General features: G+C 43.6%; 1 long non-coding RNA gene across 2 annotated transcripts in view; it reads right to left on the reverse strand.

Moving 5' to 3' along the window:
• Nucleotides 1-2,103: 2,103 nt before the first annotated feature.
• Nucleotides 2,104-19,912, reverse strand: part of LOC121397106 — a 39,830-nt gene continuing 22,021 nt past the window's right edge. The window contains exons 4-11 of one of the 2 annotated variants that reach the window (XR_005963452.1): nt 17,214-17,305; nt 16,522-16,656; nt 14,293-14,464; nt 13,141-13,304; nt 11,682-11,860; nt 6,243-6,305; nt 4,753-5,155; nt 2,104-2,420 (exon numbers count right to left, since the gene is read on the reverse strand). This is a non-coding gene — a long non-coding RNA (uncharacterized LOC121397106). The remainder of the gene's footprint in view (nt 2,421-4,752; nt 5,156-6,242; nt 6,306-11,681; nt 11,861-13,140; nt 13,305-14,292; nt 14,465-16,521; nt 16,657-17,213; nt 17,306-19,912) is intronic. The other variant, XR_005963451.1, reaches the window with a different exon arrangement.

Below are 19,912 nucleotides of genomic sequence, written 5' to 3' on the forward strand. Positions count from 1 at the left end.
ATATCATGGACATTTGTATTCAGCACTTAGAGAGAAGACAAAACACTTTTCAGGCTAAGGCTGGATTTGAACTCATGTCCCCAGTGAGCCAAGTCTAACCCACTTACCACTAGGCTACCAGGTCAGATCTGAAAGATTCACTCCCTTATTAATACTCCATAACAAACAGAGGAAGAGTCAAACACCCCCACCACCGAGTCTCCAAGCTGATCAGTGAAGTTTCCCATGTGTTATACAAGAAAATAAGAGGTGAATCTGAGCCAATCAAGAGCCATTAGCAGAGAAACTGTCACCGAGGAGGTAATAAATCAGGTAAATAGGATGATTAATGGCTCATATCATATACTCTATTGACTATTTCTCTATGATGCGCTGGCCTTATGCAGGTGAGATGAGCAAAGACCACTTGTAACTGCCACATCCTTTGCACTTTACCACTTCTTGTGACTCTTTGAGATTATAGACGACAATAAGTGTGTATTTGGCACAAGTGCGACACAGGAGCAGTGTCTCCCCCTCACTTGCACCTCATTCATTTGGCCTGGGCTCCTGGGGGAGTTGGACAGACTTTGATGGGGACTTGGATAGGAGGCAGGGGTTAGGGTTCTCCTTCCTGGAGGAGATGTGCCATTCTTTTATCTTCTTTTACTGCTTGTAGTACAAACTGATACAATAAAACTTGTGCTTCTTTTATAATATGTTCATTTGTGTTAAGTTTTATGGTTCATAAATGACTTTGTCCTTCTCTAGCCGCTGCCTGGTGTCCAGTTATTGGGGGAGAGGGACAAGAGGTAACGCAGACTCAACACTGTATTTGTTGTAAAGGGAACCAGCGTGAGAATAAAATGGAATAAAAGCTTCATCTCATGGGACTTTTTATATATAATCTTAAAGTGGTGCTTCTCCTTTAGGTAAACTACTAGTATGTGATAGAATGGCTCATTCTAAGCAACATTTCAGTTGGTCATCGTTTCTTTTTCATAGTTTTTTAATTATTTATCTTCTTCTGACTCTTTCCAGCTTTCACATGTAGGGTCACTGACCCCATCTACAAAAACAAATGTTCTGTAAGGCTACAGATTTATAGTTATTGCTGATTGTTATTACTCACCTTTCTATTAAATAGAATAAAAAGCTAAATAAGTCAAAACCCACAAATAATAACAGCACAAAGGTGAACAAGCCCTTTACAGTTGCACAACATTCATTCCCTGCCTCATTCCTGCAGGTTTGTGTCGGAGTCGGTTGCTATGAAACAATTCTATTCCAGTCTGGGGAAAGGGACTTCTGCCTGTACTGTACATGTACTTGTCCTGTCAATCAAAATCTGTCCCACTTCCCTGTACTTCTTGCTGTGCATTGTATTGTATGTAGAGTTGCACCTCACCCCTTTACAAGCAGGGAATCCACAGCCTGTATGGCTAATTAGCAATTTATTTACATGCTGCAGACTCAACTGATTTATGTGCAGCCATGCATCTATATGAATTGCTAATTAGCCATGCCGGCTGTGGATTCATTACGTGTTCAGTTTTAGGCTGGTGGCGGAAAGCGACAAATCTTTACTACTTGGGACGACTAATCTGCCCTAAATGTCTTCCCACCAGCAGGAATCACAGACGGGATGACAAGTGAATCACTTCAGCTGCCTCACGAGGAAACTTCGGGCGACTTTGGAAACCTCAAGCGATTCACATGCCGTCCTGTCTGTGATTCGTATTCTTGCCGGTGGGAAGGCATTAAGGGCAGATTAGTCGCCCCAAGTAGTGAATATTTGTCACTGGGAAACTAATCTCCCTACTGTCGTAGCCACACTCACCAGCTTCACCAGCTCCACCAACTCACGGCTCCGCTCACCTTCTGCAGCTGCCGCTCCTCACACTCTCTCCCACCTGCTGACACTCCAATTCACTTTCCTTTTCCACCCGTGAGCTCCAATCTGTGGCCTGGAGCTGGGAATGGAGTGTGTGGCTACCAATAGAGAAGGGATTAACAACTCCTGGAGCCAATCTCAGTCCTGGGGACAAACTAAAGGATACACTGACCTTCTGCAGCTTTTCTTGGTCCCACACACAATTCACACAGCACAACAAGCACAGGAGACACAGGAGAAACATTCCTTTATTCTATTCATTCTTCACATAGAATTGAAGCAGCGCCATATTAGCAACACATTTTACTTGTACTTTTTATTAAACACCCGAAACCTCTCAGTCCCCCCATTTCTCTTGCTTCCTCCGACTTCTCTGCAGATATTCTTCCACTGAGGAATATACCATCCCATTCTTCAACCAATCATCTTCTTCTTTTATGCTGCCTGGGATTCTTATCTGCCAACAACATCCAGGGATTGTGGGATTTGTAGTTCAACAGTAGCTGGAGCATCTCATGCTGGAAATCTGTCTGCAGTGATTCTCAGTCTAAAAAGAAAGTAACAGAGAACAGGTGGAGTTAAAGCCTAGATCCCTTTCATTCTCCAATATGGCGGAACAGGAGAGAAAATGATGGCAGCATAGGTATTCCCCTGTACTAAGCACAATTCAGCAGGAACAGTCCCCTAAGTTTGCTCATAACCTGTACAGAGCGATCCCATAAAACTATGGCAGAATATGTATCCCCCTGTACTAAGCACAATTCAGCAGGAACAGCCCCCCAAGTTTGCTCATAGTCTGTACAGAGAGATCCCATAAAACTATGGCAACATAGGTATTCCTCTGTACAAAGCACAATTCAGCAGGAACAGCCCCAAAGTTTGCTCATAGTCTGTACAGAGAGATCCCATAAAACTATGGCAGCATAGGTATTCCTCTGTACTAAGCACAATTCAGCAGAAACAGTCCCCTAAGTTTGCTCATAGTCTGTACAGAGAGATCCCATAAAACTATGGCAGCATAGGTATTCCCCTGTACTAAGCACAATTCAGCAGGAACAGTCCCCTAAGTTTGCTCATAGTCTGTACAGAGAGATCCCATAAAACTATGGCAGAATATGTATTCCCCTGTACTAAGCACAATTCAGCAGGAACAGACCCTAAGTTTGCTCATAGTCTGTACAGAGAGATCCCATAAAACTATGACAGCATAGGTATTCCCCTGTACTAAGCACAATTCAGCAGGAACAGCTCCCTAAGTTTGCTCATAGTCTGTACAGAGAGATCCCATAAAACTATGGCAGCATAGGTATTCCCTGTACTAAGCACAATTCAGCAGGAACAGTCCCTAAGTTTGCTCATAGTCTGTACAGAGAGATCCCATAAAACTATGGCAGCATAGGTATCCCCTGTACTAAGCACAATTCAGCAGGAACAGCCCCATTATGGCCCTATCACAAGAGTCTTAATACATTAAGAGAAGACAGTGGAGATGATACTTAAAGGGGATCTATCGCGAAAATAAAATTCTCTGAATGGATAGTTGAGGTGTAAATATTAAAATCTGCAATTACATTTCTTTAGCAGAAATGCTTACTTTTTTTGGAAAATGATATATTATGAAATGCAATGAGGGTGCTTTCTCTGAGAGACAGTTCAAGCTACTGCTGAATGGGCGTGGTTACTTACTAGCTATGATGTCACTTAGCAACTAGCAAAGTCCCACCCTCCTCCATGCTGAATAACATCCTCACACCAACTGTTACTCTGGAAGCTGCTTGTGAGAGAAGTAAGGCCGTCAGGTCTGCACATTCTCCCAGTCAAGTACAACAGAGTGAGTAGGGCAGGCAAAGTATTGAACACATAAGCAAAGTATGGCACACACCAGAAGAATACAGCACTCTCTGGCAGAGTGTGGCAAACAAAGGCATAATATAGCACACAAAGCAAAATATAGCTCACACAGGCAGAGTGGGGTAAAGTATGCAGAGTAGGACACACATAGGCAGAACATGGCTTTTGAGGAAAGGAGAGTTGTGAAGCAGAGAAGAAAGAAATGGCCGGCCTACTGTCAGCTGGGCATTTGGATTCAAACAGCGGGGCATTTATGATGGCTAGCCGCAGAGGTCAGCACACACTACGGCATCAACTTGCACAGTTTCTGAAGTGATTTCAGCGACATATATGTTGCCCAGTAGCCTGACCTAACCTGATTGCCAATAATATAGTATCTACAGGGGTGGACCATGCACGGAGAGAGAGAACGCAGCAGAGACAGCACACTTTCTGGGTCAGTTAGCACATTACCTTTAGCACAATCCTCCGTGATCTCTGCAATGAAGATGTCTCGATCAACATGCCTGCTCCGATCAGCATGTGGTTTCACGGGCATCTGCGGAGCCTGAGGACTGGATTTTAAAAATGTACTACAGTTGACAGAGATGGGCACACACATGTTGGGTACTGTAAGCAAAGTATGGCTTTTGAGGAAAGCAGAGCTGTAAAGCAGAGAAGAAAGAACTGTCCCTATGTTGAAATGTCTAGTACATTTTTAAAATCCAGTCCTCAGGCCATATTACGTCAAAATCTGCAATCACATAAATGCAACTGATCAGTGCAGAGATTGCTCTGAAATGGTATCGGTAACAAATTTTCAAAGATAGTGCGCTAACTGCTGCAATGTCTCGCCTTTCATGGTCTGCCCCCCGCAGATGGCCTGAAAATATCCAAGGCAGGTTCAGTGCGCGGAAGAAAAGAGTGGCAACTAACATGCGGTGGCGCAATCATAAGAGCGGCACGGGGGAGCGCAGTGGGTTGTCAGACTTACAGGGGGGGCTGATGGGGGAATCCCCCGTGCCCGACTTAGCGCAGAGTTTCCTTACCTAACAGACGGCCTGAAAATATCCTTGATTGCTCCGCAGATGCCCGTGAAACCACATGCTGATCGGAGCAGGCATGTTGATCGAGACATCTTCATTGCAGAGATCACGGAGGATTGTGCTAAAGGTAATGTGCTAACTGACCCAGAAAGTGTGCTGTCTCTGCTGCGTTATCTCTCTCCGTGCATGGTCCACCCCTGTAGATACTATATTATTGGCAATCAGGTTAGGTCAGGCTACTGGGCAACATATATGTCGCTGAAATCACTTCAGAAACTGTGCAAGTTGATGCCGTAGTGTGCGCTGACCTCTGCGGCTAGCCATCATAAATGCCCCGCTGTTTGAATCCAAATGCCCAGCTGACAATTCTGGAAAGGCTTTTACTATTGCACTGTGCTGCGCAGTCCTAATGTCCAGAGAAAAAAAACGTTGCAGGTGAGAGATCTATGCAGAGCCTAGCAACCAATAAAAACTAAGCTTCTCCTGTCAATCAAAACACGACCCGACCTTGAGCAAAGTGGACTAACGAGTCAGAGAGAGAGTGCAATGAGTCAGTTATAAGAAAAACAAACTATAACTACTAAACAAAAAATATCTTTTAATCAATCATATTTACAAAGTTAACTGTTTTCATGAGCTCTACCATATATTAAAATTTAATTTTCACGATAGTTCCCCTTTAACCTTTCTGCCTGCCCAGTGCTCCTTTTTCATTTAACAACCTCATTGAGTATTTGGATATAAATAGAGGAGTCACCATGTTTATTCTACTCCCAGGTGTTCCTTATACAGGTACCCATCACTGATCTTAAAGGAGAACTAAACCCCCCTTTAGTCAAAAGTCCCCAATGGCCCGCTCTGCTGCCCCCACCCTGCCTTGCCCTGCTCAGTGTTACCCCTGAATTGTGTCCCCTCTAGAAATAGTGACACACATGTAGAGTCAGCGCAGCGGAGCTCACGGGCGACATCTACGGTAATCTCAGTAATGTGAGCACCGTATTGGCGCATGCAGAGTTTGAGAAATCTGCCGCTTCGAGACAACTGCGCATGCGGCAAAAGTAAAGGAAATTGCCGAAGGGACCAGATTATTACCGAAGCACCGGAAGATGAGGCCCGTGAGCTCCGCTGCACTGACTCTGCATGTGCGTCACTATTTCTAGAGGGGACATAATTCAGGGGTAACACTGAGCGGGGGGGGGGGGCAGTGGGGACTTTTGGCTAAAGGGGGTTTAGTTCTCCTTTAAGTTTTTAGTATGATGTAGTGAGTGAAATTCAATTTGCAATTGGTTTTTATTATTTGTGGTTTTTGAGTTATTTCGTTTTTTATACAGCAGCTCTCTAGTTTGTAATTTCAGCAATCTGGTTGCTAGGGTCCAAATTACCCTAGCCACCATGGAATTGAATAAGAGACTGGAATATAAATAGGAGAGCTAGTTATAAATACACTGGGCAGGATGATCAATGAATGAGCAGTTTGACTCAAACTCACTCACATTCTCTGGACTTTTTCTTTCCTCCCGTTGGTGCTGGAGTGGTCGCCTTCTGTGATACTCCATCTGTGGAGAAAATGGGACAGAGTTACACCATGCTTAGCTATGGATAAAGGGGAAGCAAACCAGAGTGTGAGCTCATACGCTTATCTCCCATAATTCCACAGTCTCTAAGAATACTTACCTTTGTATAAAAGTCAGTTTGAGGGTTATTGAGGTTTTGTCATAGGCAATTAACAGTCCATTGGATCAGGGCTACAGCTTCCAGCCCAAAAGCCAAGATGTGGATCAACAACATACAGGGTCGGACTGGGCCGGCAGCGATAGAAAATATGTTATTTTAGATACTGGGGCATACAACTCCCAGCATCCTCCCTGCCAGTGCAACATACAGGAATATGTGGCACAACAGGATCAAACTTTTTGTTCTATATGTGACAATTGGTACTAAAGTTACACTTCCTACGCTGAATGCAGAACCCCCTCAGTGGTTGCCCCCATCACTGTCTCACTGATCTGTGTATGTCTCTAGCCATTGCTAAACTACCCAGCAGTCCCTGTGATAACTAGTAGCTGAGCTGTAGTTCAGTGACAGACACAGAGCTAAATGGGGACAGGGGGGAGTCCAGTCAAGGGTCCCAGGAGATCTGATGGGGGAGCTGCTTCTAAAGCTGCTTATGTTTGGACTTTATTAGTGTTGTTTTAGACTGTGCAAGTTTGATCTGTACCTGAGCATGTGATTGGCTGTCAGTTACTGGGATATCATGCCTTATCTCCGTGACATCACTCCCAGCTCAGCTCTGATTGGCTGAAAGCTGCAAGGAAGGTGATGTAACGGCTCAGGTACAGATGACCGTTATTTCATTTCTGGACTCAGAGGTAAGTGCAGCTGATCCATTTACGGGGAGCAGGGGGGGCATATTTAGATGATACAAAGGGCAATTTCGGGTGTTTTGGTACCCATCATATATAGTAGCTTGGGTAGTGGGGCCATCGCTGCCAAAATTGTCCCATTGCCTAGCACTCTAATTGCTTGGGGAGCTGCTTGTCATGAAACTGTTCCAAATGACATGTGTGACAAGCAGGAAAGGGGGGAGTCATTTAAGGCAACTTGGCATGACTTTCCTGCAATAAATACACTATGATGGTATAAGATCCATTGTGCTCTCTGGCTATTACTTTATTTACATGTGACATGTCTGTAATTGTACACGGGGACTGCAGCCTGTTGAGAGGCACTGAACATATATTCCATTAATACTGACTTGTCTTTTTATTTGGATACAGACACCTACATATTACACTTATACAGGGAATCAGCTGAAAATGGGCTTCTGATGGCAGCCCTGCCCCCCAATCTACTAACACATGTGGGTGTCAAAGTGCCTAAAATCTCCCCATATTCCTCTCTAATGGGAGTGAGAGCAGAAAAACTTATAGTTCTAAGGCAATGGGTGTTTGGTTTACTTGTTTTTGTAGTTTTTTCTGAACCATTAGACAATTTTCTCTGCTTCTGCTGTAAATGCCAACGGTCATTTTCCAACTGTCATTTGCCAACGGTCATTTGCCAACGGTCACACTCATCGTAGCGACAGTCAGTGGCCTCAGCACTAGAGTGGGGGACGGTTCAGAGAGGCTTAAGTAGAAAGACAAGTAGCACAAATCAGAAGAATAAATGTCTGCCCTTAGGATTCCTGCCATTATGGGTGCAGGGGGCACTGATCAGAGCAGAGCTGGTTATGGGAAGCAGGCACACTGGGTACATGCAGGGGGAATGGATTCAATAGGAATGTGGCCCCTGTATTGATATAACCAAGGAATCATAGAGCATGATGGGATCTGTAGTCCTGATACAAGCCAGCCCTCATCATGACATTATAAGCAATACAAACGCTACCTACCTCTTATGGTCAACCCTTATAGTGCATCATGGGAGATGAAGGCCCTTTCCACATGCCAGTGATAAAGTCTACAGCCTGGTTGCCCAACATTTTTGTCAGCTAAATAGCACACGCAACAGCAGTCAGGCTCCCTCACTTCCAATAATAGCCTTATAGTGGGTAAAGACCTCACAGTGCATTATGGGATCTGTAGTTTATGCATTGCCATTTATTTGCTCCTTCTAACAGTCTCTTATTTCTCCCCAAAAAGTGAAATATCCCCTGCGATTTGAGAGAGATATTGAGAATGAGAGAGAGAGAGAGAGAGAGAGAGAGAGAGAGAGAGAGAGAGAGAGAGAGAGAGAGAGAGAGAGAGAGAGAGAGAGAGAGAGAGAGAGAGAGAGAGAGAGAGAGAGAGAGAGAGAGAGCTATTGTAAGAGAGAGACATCAAAAGACGACGAGAGAGAGAGATTCAAGGAGAAGAGAAAGAAGAAAGAAGAGAAAGAAGAAAGAAGACTTCAGTGACCCCCTGCCAGAGATAACATCTTCCCATTTGGGATCCTCTGGACAAAGGTACTGCTCCTGTATTTCCCCCTCTATAACATGTGCTTGGAACAGTAAGATTAGCTTATCCCTTGGCTGTAGGAGTTGCCATGCTGCTCATTATAGATGTAGCTATAGCTGTTCTTCTTTATTCTCGCCTGTAGATTTGTGAGTCGGGGGATTCATCTTTTATGTGTCCCTGTACATGGCAGTCCCCCCCCCCGGTTGGTCCCAACCCACTATTTTCCCTGAAATTGACTGTACAGCCCCACCCCAACAATGCACTTTATCCCACTACTAAAAACTGGACTGTATGTTTTCCAATTCCAGGGCACCCCTATCATGGGGCTCCGCTGGAAAATTTCCAGGGTGGGGCAAATGATCTATTATGCAATTAAGAGCAGATGGGGAGCCAATCAGAGCATTAGAAGAGTTCCAGTTCAACAGGTTCATGAAAAGCACAATAAAATAGGGCTCATTTACTATTGCGCTGGGCATAATATCATGGCAAATAAATCCTATTAGTAAATGTGCTTGTTCCTATGTGCTGTCCCTATACATATGGCACCTCTCCACATTAACTCTAACCTTCCCAAATCTCTATTTTATATTACAGGGGCGTCGGAGATGGGCCTGCGTGCCATCATGGACCTTTACATAAAAGGCAATCAGATGGTAAGTCTGCTCTCTAAAGTGGCTGCTCATAAAGGTACCAGAGGGGTTAAAGGGGATAATAACCCAATGATAAACATTGTGTATCTTCCATGTAAATGTGATTAAATAGAAATATAACAGGGTTTATCTTAGTGTTTGCCCCGAGTGTTACAATTCCCATATTTAGTGTTAGAACTTACTAGTGACAGATTCCATGTTATTTGCTCTGTCTATAGAGATCAATGTAACGGCTCCCCTAATGGTAATACATATTGCTTTGCTTATTGTGCCTAAGGGAAGAAATTGTTACTCTCATTACTACTGGGGATTAAACACAAACTGCTGGAAACCTTAATGTCATCTTGTTTCTTACATTTCTCTAGGGCTTAGAGAGGATCTACACGGAGGAGGAGGGGATCTGTGAGATCATGGAGTTTGAGGGACCACTGGCGGCCCTTTATTTGAAGTGCATGAGGCAGGACATCATATGCCAAATGAAATGGGCACTCTTTGATTATTGGATGGCCAAAGACAACATGCGAAACACCAGATGGTGGAAGATGAGGTTGATGTCCAAGTTCCAGCAGGACAAGAGGAAGGCCAAAGCCCAACTGAGATACCTCTACAAAATACTAGAGGCGATAAACAGGGCAATTCTCCGAAGAACATGGCGAGATATCCAGGTACAGCATCTAATGAATATATTTCTTAAAATATGACTATTTTGTAATGGAAAGTATAAGGGGCTGATGTATTGAAATCCATTGCAATGCTGCGATTTTGTGAAAAACAACCACAAAAAGAACATATAATTCCTGCGCAACTGAAACCCATTGAGATGCCATAGAAACCAATGGGAAGTGTATCTTCATCATTTTGGCAAGGAATTGGGATGGATCAAAAGGCTTAAAAATAAAGAGAAACCTGCGATTTGCAACTTGTACCATAATCACAGAAAGTCGAAGGAAATGGTGCAAAAGCATTTAGTTATGTTAATTTGCATACCTGCCATATTTCTGATTAAAATGCCCCAAAATGGAATTTGTACAGAGATATCACTAGCTAATGTAAAAACCTGTGGTATGAGTTTAACTTTATTTTGTTTGTTTTTGCAGACAGCCCTCGCAACCACCAAGCGGCCACCAACACCACCAGCACTACCAAGTACCGATGCACCTCTGTGTAAGTCATCTTCATGACACAGAGGTAGGTGGAGCCATTCACAATTCCACCAGTGCTGCCTCCACTCTAATCCACCATAATTCCACACATGGTGCACCCACCTTAGAACTAAAATATGGTCCCATAGACAGGAGCACCCTTAAACCACTTGGTAGACATGCATTCCTTTCCACTCCATCCCTCAGACTTTAGAAGCCGGGTCTATAGTCTACCTGGGGTCCAATGGAATGGAATGCAGTGTTCACCTAGCAGCTTAATGGCGCTCATGTGTATGCTGCCATATTGCCCTCTGTTTCAATTCCCTCCACCATAATTCCAACAGCGGTGCCCCCACTTACACCTGAAATATGGTTTCATAGACAGGAGCACCCTTAAGCTGCTCGGTAGACCCTGCATTTCTTTTCACTCCATCCCACAGTCTGCAAAGCGGGGTCTACAGGCTGCTTGGGGTCCAATGGTATGAAAGGAATGCAGTGTTCACCTAGCAGCTTAATGGCGCTCATGTGTATGCTACCATATTCCCCTCTGTTTCAATTCCCTCCACTGTAATTCCACCAGCGGTGCCCCCACTTACACCTGAAATATGGTTTCACAGACAGGAGCACCCTTAAGCTGCTCGGTAGACCCTGGATTTCTTTTCACTCCATCCCACAGTCTGCAAAGCCGGGTCTGTAGGCTGCCTGGGGTCCAACGGAATGAAAGGAATGCAGTGTTCACCTAGCAGCTTAATGGTGCTAATGCGTATGCTGCCCTATTCCCTTCTGTTTCCCTCACCCTGCTTCCCTTGTTTTAATTTGGTGCATTGATCCTGGGAGAAAATCCGATCGCCGTTAAGGGGTCAGGAAGGAATTTTTCCCTCTAGCCAAGCTTGCTAGAGGTTTTTGCCTTCCTCAGGATCAAATAGCACAGTTTATCTAATTATTATCAATAAAACTGTGACTTACACAGATTTAACACCAAGCTGTTGTGTGTGTGTGTGTGTCTTTATTCTGGGTACTGGTCACATTTGGGAGAGGTAACATATAGATGGGGCGGGGTGTATGAAAAAGGAATGAATAAGCTGAGAAGAAAAGTTAAAGAAGAATGAACGTGAAATTTACTCATGTTCTTGTTTTATAAGAAACCCTGCTTTCTATGGTATATGTCAGTGTGATTCCTTACACCCCACCCAGCACTTCAGTACCTGTGAGTGACACGTGCCAGTCCTCCTGTGGGTACAGCTGCTCCACCAAGAATTCTCACACTGGATTAACTGGTTGGAGATTCTGTTTCTAATGGTCATTCCTGGGAATCTCCCTCCATTCCCCATCATTGAATGTAGTCTGTATACTCATGTACCCACTGGCATATACAGACATAAAGCTGGAGGGAAAGATAAAAATATATATAATTGAGTTTAAAGTGATACAGACTCTCAAATGTATTGCAGTAAGAACAAATCCTTCTAAAAGGGAAGTAAAACCACAAGACACATATTTACTGTATTTCAGTGCACAGGGATATTATCCATATCATAGTCAGACATTTCTGGTGCTATCGCCATAGGGGTGAAGGTTGTGCACAACACAATATTCATTGGGCAGATAAGAAGTTGCCTGTGGGTACAAAGCCTAAACCTGTCTCTGTAGGGACTTGTGCAGTCATTGCCCCCTTGTACTCAGAAAGCAAAGCAAAAGAACAATAATGTACAGAACCCATCCATGTTATAGAACCCCCATACTAAGGGAAATTATTTCTGATTTGTGACACACAGGTAACTATTTTCTATGAGATCCATTCCCTTTTCCAATTATATGGATCCCGTATCCTGTTGTTACTTTTGCTCCCCCCAGAATTTTATTTTAAAAATAGATTTTGGTTAGGGCAGAATGAGGGGGTGTAACTATATAGAAAGTAGACCCTGTCACTGTTGGGGGAGTAATGACTGATCAGCAGTATCACAACAAATATTCTATTCCCTAAAGTCAGTGGGCGCTAAAATGATGTTGCTGTGGGGCCTCGTATGGTCTAGTTTACAACTGATAGAATGCCGAGTTACAAATCTTACATTAAGATTCGTGTTTTAACATGTCTCACTGCAATATTCTAAAGAGAACAAGTAGATGGATGATGGGTTATGGCTCAGATGATCGAGGCAGTAAAAAATCCCACATTTTGCAAAGAAAGTGACATTTTCCCAAATGCCACTCTATAAAGGGTTTGTTCACCTTTGAGTTAACATTTAGTATGATATAGAGAGTAATATTCTGACATAATTTGCAATTGGTTTTCATTTTTTTATTATTTGTGTTTTTTTAATTATTTGGCTTTTTATTCAGCAGCTCTCCGGTTTAGAATTCCAGCAATCTGGTTACTAGGGTCCAAATTACACTAGCAACCATGCTTTGATTTGAACAAGAGAAAGGAATATGAATAGGAGAGGACTGACTAGAAAGAGGAGTAATACAAAGTAGCAATAACAGTAAATGTGTAGCCTTACAGAGCATTTGTTTTGAGATGGGGGTCAGTGACCCCCCCCATTGGAAACCTGAAAAGGGTCAGAAGAAGACAAATGATTCAAAAACTATAAAAAAGAATAAATGAAGGCCAATTAAAAAGTTACTTAGAATTAGCCATTCTATAACATGCTTAAAGGCACAAACCCAGAAAAGTATAGACATGTCCCAGGTCTGTGTATCACAGAGGTCTGAATGGAGACAGGAAGTAGCACCGTGGTGAGGTCCAATCAGTCAGCGGCTGGTAGTGTTGAACTGGGCAGTGGGTGGTGAGGTTGTTAGTAAATACTTCTTTTTCCAGATATTCCAGGCTAGAAACAGGGGAAACACAAGGGGAAAGTGATTCAATGATCTCCCCTCTATTAACATATAATGGGCAGGGTACAGTGTGGAATTGGGGTGCACTGCAAGATCTGCCAACTGAAAGATGTATTAGAATGGTGGCACTGTCCATACAATAATGAATGTAGAACCCTACTTAGATGTGGATTGGTATCTTTATGGATATACAGAGATTTCAGTGGATATATGTAAAGCCCCAGATACACAGATGATAATAAAAATGAGTATTAATGTACAAGGTTGCTGCACCTAACACTATATCTCCTGTACTGAGTCCTGTGATCTACCCACAGCGCTTGCCTTCCATTGCCGGCCGTCCCACCTCCATATGATGTTGTGCATTAGGCCTAGTTAGGATTTTACCCCCCTCTTGACTAAAGTCAGCCATAGACGAGCCATTCAGGTGTATTTTCAGGTCAAACAGAAGGAACACGTATGAGGGTTGGCTTTCTGTTGTGCTGATCTTTTGTTCAAACAGCAGCTTCTCTATTTACTTATCTGCCAAAACCCCCTGAACTGAGCAACATGATGTACTGGCAGATTATATTTATACACCTATCTGATTCCCAAACTGACCAAAGTCCATGGGGTACAAGATAGGAGATGGATAAGGGGTGCAAGGAGAATCAAGCAGATCTGTATTCATGAAGCAACTGCTCCGTGTGGGGAGAGGTGACCTGTACCAATTTAAATAATGAATAGTGATATAATGACGACAGTGTGCAATAATGGTGGCTTGCACTTGTTCTCTGCACTTTGCCTTCCACTTAATAAATGAACCCTGGGTCTTACTGACACATGTATGTACTATGTAGGCCAGACCATATGTACTCAAAAGGTGAAAGAGACATAACCACATCTGCATACATACATACATTAGTGAACAGGACCCCTACTGAAAGGTGAAGACATTGGTGGCCAAGGGAAAAAGAAACATTGGGGTTCAGTGAAACTTACCTCTAAAATTCAGCAGCAGATACTTTTTCACCCCCCTCCGGTGGCTTCTTATCCGGCGGCTCCTTCTCCAGCGGCAACAGAATCAACGACAGCAGCGGATTCTTCTTCCCCAGGCCCCCTTGTAAGTTGACATCCTCTAGGCCCGGGACGACTGTGCCCCATGATGGTGGCCCTGTGCAGAATGAGAGAAAGAGTGAGAGAGACTCCTCTGAACTACAATTCCCACAAGTGAATTACAGGTGGGAGGCACTGGGAAATCAGAATAAATTCTGTATTCAGGCTGGATGGAAATAAAGTGATAACAGAGGCCAGTGCTCCCTGTACATAACGTATATTTGCTGTTTTGGGACCCAGAAAAAATCCTGCACCTTCCTAGAAACCCGCTGCCTTATAAGTATTAATAATATCGCTGGTTTCAGTTGTATGGAGGAATGGGAACAGCCATATATTTATAAAATATGCCAGTGGCCTCATACATTTATTTGTACACTTTAGGTCACTTTATTACACCACACGTCAAAGGACTCTGCCCAAGGCCGGAACTAGGGGTAAGCAAAGTAGGCGCCCGCCTAAGATGCAATCATGTGGGGGTGTACTTTTAAGGGGATTTTTTTTTTTTTAAACCCTTTTTTCCTTGGCCCTTAATAGTTTTTAAATTTTATAAACCCTCTATTCCAAACCCCTCTTGCGCGTGATTTGTGCTGCGGGCAGAAGCACTCCCCACCTTCCTCTTGGCAGCTACTGGCACAGGTACATATTTGTGGGAAATATCTTGGCTGCTGCTTGCACAGGTAAACAGATGATTAGGGACAATATGATGGATTTTTGGCTGCTGCTGGCACAAGAACATATTTGGGGGCAATATTTTTCGGCTGTTGCTGGCACAGATTAGGGGCAATATGAGGGATCGGCTGCTGCTGACTCAGGTACATGGGGCAATATGGTGGCTTCTGGCACAGGAACACAGATGTTTGAGGCAATATGATCATTTTTGGCTCCTGCTGGCACAGGTACAAATTGGGGGGAATATGATGGATGCTTTGGCTTATGCTGGCACAGGTACACATTGGGGGCTTGGGGCAAACTGAGGGATTGACTGGCATTGGCACAGGTACAAATGGAGGCAATATGATGGCTGCTGGCACAAGAACAGGGGACAATATGAATGGTAAGGTGGGAAATAATAATGCAGGACCGAGTGGGGGGGGCACTAATTGAAGCCCTTGCCTAGGGTGCCAAAATACCTTGGTCCAGCCATGACTCTGCCAGACCTTTCTTCTTAAATAACATGGCCGGAAGCTCATCTATGGTGTAACGATACCTGAGGAGCAATATGCAAATTAAAGATTTAAAGAACCGCATGATCACTCCAAATAAACACAAGTCCTCAATGTGGAACATGCATAAAAGCCTAAGGGCAGTCATAACAAGCCAAAGCAGAGAGGAAGCAAGTGGTTTTGTACTTCTGGCATTGTCATTCATCATCGGGAAGCAGCTCAAAATCTTCCCTTTGTGCCTGGGTGACACCCTGTTCCTAAAGGGATTTGCACAGCCACCTTTCCTCCTGTACCAACAGGAACATCTCTTTTAGTACAGCAGCTGCCAAGCTCATGTCCAGCCTCTCAGGGCAAACTGCCAACCTACATATTGTCGCTCAATGCACTTGCCGGCTGGGAGCTGGGTACAAGTGAGAAGCAATCAGGTATAGTCTGGCGGAGATGTATATATTGTGTTCATTCATCAGTGTATACACCAGTGTCTATAAATACTGAGGGTGTACCAAACCTATTTATAGGGTGCAAAAAATCAACTTTATGACAATTCTTTGGGTTTATGACAATTTTTAGGTTTGTGCTTTTATCAGCTCATGTGGCTACCAGGGGATGGGAACATTTCTGGCAGCAACAACCCAGTGCTCTCCATGTGTATGTGATACCTATGTACTGATCACCTAATATACATTTATTATATGATAACAATTTCTGTTTTTATTCAAAGTGAGCCAGGAGAATGACGACAAATGGGAAGCCGTCAGCTAAAAGGTGAACAATATGGTTCCCTGATTGCAAGCTCCCTAGCTCATAAATGCAGTTCCAGCTTTTTGGTTTATAAACAAACCCATGGGGGATCTTAGAGGGCAGAGTCTACATTGTTGGCACTGACAGCCACTGTTTAGACACAAATATAGGTTCAAGGCATAAATAGGAAAAAAGTGAGTATTTTATAGACCTGTGATAATTATACAATTCTCTACCACAAGACACAGGCGCAAGATGCTTTGGGCTTCAGCGCACAATGTCCGGATCTACATACTCCACTGCAGCCTCCGCAAAGTTGTTTTCTTCCTTCTTCAGATAATCCAGGCTAGACAGAGGGGGAACACAAGGAAAATGTCATTCAATGCTCAGGAGAAAGACAATCGCTTCTTTATCAACTTATAATGGGCAGGGTACAGTGTGGCATCAGGGGCTAACTGCAAGATCTGCCAACTGAAATCTTCTTTTATGAGAATAGATGCACTTTCCATACAATAATGAATGTATAACTCTACTTAGAAGTAGATTGGTATCTTTATAGATATCCAGATTTCAGCGGACACATGTAAAGCCCCAGCTACAGAGATGTTAATAATAATTAAAATTATAATGAATGCCTGCCTAGTAAGGGAGGTAAAGAGGGGAGGTAAGAGACCTCAAGCCAACCACATTGCTGAGACTGACGCTGCATGGGTAAAGCCAAAAAGGAACCCTCCCCAGTCAAAATGACAGCATTTTGCCCCACAACCGATCCACCATTGCACAATAAAGATGGTGCATCAGTACAAAGCAATAGTCTGTGTTAAGCAGTAGATAGGGAAAGTAGATAGGGAACAGTACCAGATGCGATAAAGGGCCAGTGACGCTGCTTAAAGTTTTACCCACCTCACTATGGTACGAAATCCAGGATGATCTAAAGGAAGCTATGGCTCACATACGATCACATGTCCAGCAACTTGGCTCCTGCGTGCACCCCTCTAACAGAAAATGGATGAAACTGTGAGTTCAGACAATCCGTTAATAAATTCACACACAAATTTAGGCGTGGAAGTGCAAAGGTTTACAAGTAATTAGCAGATACTGAGGATCACAATAGTAATAATGTTAGAATAAAGGGAAGTGCTAAGTCAGTATCACCAAAATAGTTGCCAAACTTTCTTGCCAACATCATACAAGAAACTCTCCCTATAACTCAGCCCCACCATGTGCTCACAGGCTTCCTAAGATCAAGGCTGTGCCTGCTACACAAAATCAACTCTCCCGCAGGCATGAAACCAAATGATGTTTGCAGACCTCTCTTTGCGCACCTCACCAAAAAGAAAGGAATTTGCTGCGGTTACAACAGCATTAAGACAGCGCAGTATCCCATACAGATGAACCCACCCAGCAAAACTCAGGCTTTTCAATAACGGAGAACCACTGATTATAGATAAACTGAAACAAGGCAAGTAAATACTCAAACAGTGGAAACTGGAAGATGCCCATCAACACCCACTGCACCCAAGCCAAAATTACCTACATGCAGTGTCGGACTGGGACACCAGGGGCCCACCCAAAAAACTTAGACCAGGGGCCCACCATAAAACCTTAGACCAAGGGTCCATTTTCAGTACTAATATTCGTCATCTCCTCAATCAACCTCTATTCTCCTAGTTTGTTTGTTTTTTTACATACTATAATCCATTATTCCATCTATTTAGCCTCTTTGTTCTCATAGAATAGGGAATGGCCTTGAAATAGGCCAAAAGTTTAGCAGCATGAGGGTCCACTGACACCTGGGCCCACCGGGAGTTTTCCTGGTATCCCGGTGGGCCAGTCCGACACTGCCTACATGAGAATGGCACCAAGCCAGCCAGTCCCCACACTCAGAAAGGGACAATTTACCAACCTCCTGGGATGCACAAAGAGAAGCAGAATAACACCACAATTTCACCAGGCAAACTACTGACCTATGCTCTTTAACAACACAAAGAGCCCCCATTGGCCAAAGTACCCAGTACCAAACAACCCAATTACCCCAGAAGCCACTCTGACTATTCGGTCTAACAAGCCCATAGGCAAGAACCATTAGCCCATAAGCAAGAACCATTAGCCTATAGGCAAGAACCATAACAGAGACACACATAAAAAGAATCATCACCATCCAATACCCCAACCAAGGAGCATTGTATACATATATTTTGTTTCTTCATAAGTTATGAACTATCAATGCCTCCTGTTTCTCTAACCTACACTTTCTCTTTACCCTCCCCTGCCCCTAGAAACACCCAACAGGAATGAAGCAAGGAACAATACTCTACAGCAGAACAAAGAGAATGTGCAAGAGTTTAAAACTTTACTTGAGCATCTGACACCTCTCTACACACCAATGTGAATAATAAACATAAATGTAAATGGACTGAATATCCCATAGAAACAGTCCTAAATGCAGTCACTAGCAATGCAGACTGAAGCACAACTCTGTTTATACAAGAATCCCACTTAATCAAAGGAGAACCCACCCGATGCAAAACAAAAAAGCATCAGCAACTAAACTAAATCATTAATATGCATCATATGTAATAAAAAGCAGCGAGGCACTGCAATGTGACAAATCACTAGCACACCAGATAGTAAAGCAATATGATGACAAGGCAGGTTTAATCCGAGTAGTGAATAAACCACATCAGCATTACAAGTGTGTACTCACCCAACCAGAGACAATCACATTTCTTTAAACAATTTCTTTAAAAAACTCAACACAATACGACAAAGGAACCTGATTATATGTGAACCCCACTCCAGCTAGACCTTAACATGAAAAGGACAAAAGTACACCTGCAACCAGACTGGCAATTTGTGGGTTCTGGCAAATGCCAGAGGGGCTGCTGTAAGATTCTATAGTCACTATTTATTGGGCTGGTGGGGGGCTGTTTGCACCTCTGTAGACTTGAAATGCCAGGGTTTATTTTGAATCCCAGTCCAGACCTGCCCACAACATAAGGAAGTCAAAAAGCATTCCAAATCTTAGGGCCCCCTCCATAAATCACATTCACAAGTCCACCTGTACAACACATGGGGACTTTTACACAATGATGAGAGAGATGTCACTCACTACTCGCACCCTCACCAAAGCTATTCCGTAATTCACTATATTTTTGTGACTAAAGACACCTTGCACATAACAGAATAAAGAGACACTGGAACCATAACTTGGTCTGACCACACACACACACACACTTCTAATGGCCCTAATAAACAACTTGACCTGCAAAAAACCCAGAGGCCTCTGGAGACTAAATGAAAATCTCCTTTACAACCTCTCAAGAGCGACTTTCAATACAATCAAACACCAGGCACAGCAATCCCCACACTATGGAGCACACATAAGGCAGAAATTAGAGGACATCCCATCAAAGAAGCAGCAAGACTAAACAACAGAAGAAAAAGCACTAGAAGTCCATCAAAAATTGACGTCCTTGGGGGGGCATGGCCAAATGGCACACTAACAAATCACCTCCGGGTGAGCTCCACTGTATCACTGCTCCTGACACCTGACTAACCGACTATCCCTGTACATACTTACACCCACTGAGCACTGCTTC

This window comes from Xenopus laevis, chromosome 8L, assembly GCF_017654675.1.
Source record: "Xenopus laevis strain J_2021 chromosome 8L, Xenopus_laevis_v10.1, whole genome shotgun sequence".
Taxonomy (NCBI): Eukaryota; Metazoa; Chordata; class Amphibia; order Anura; family Pipidae; genus Xenopus; species Xenopus laevis.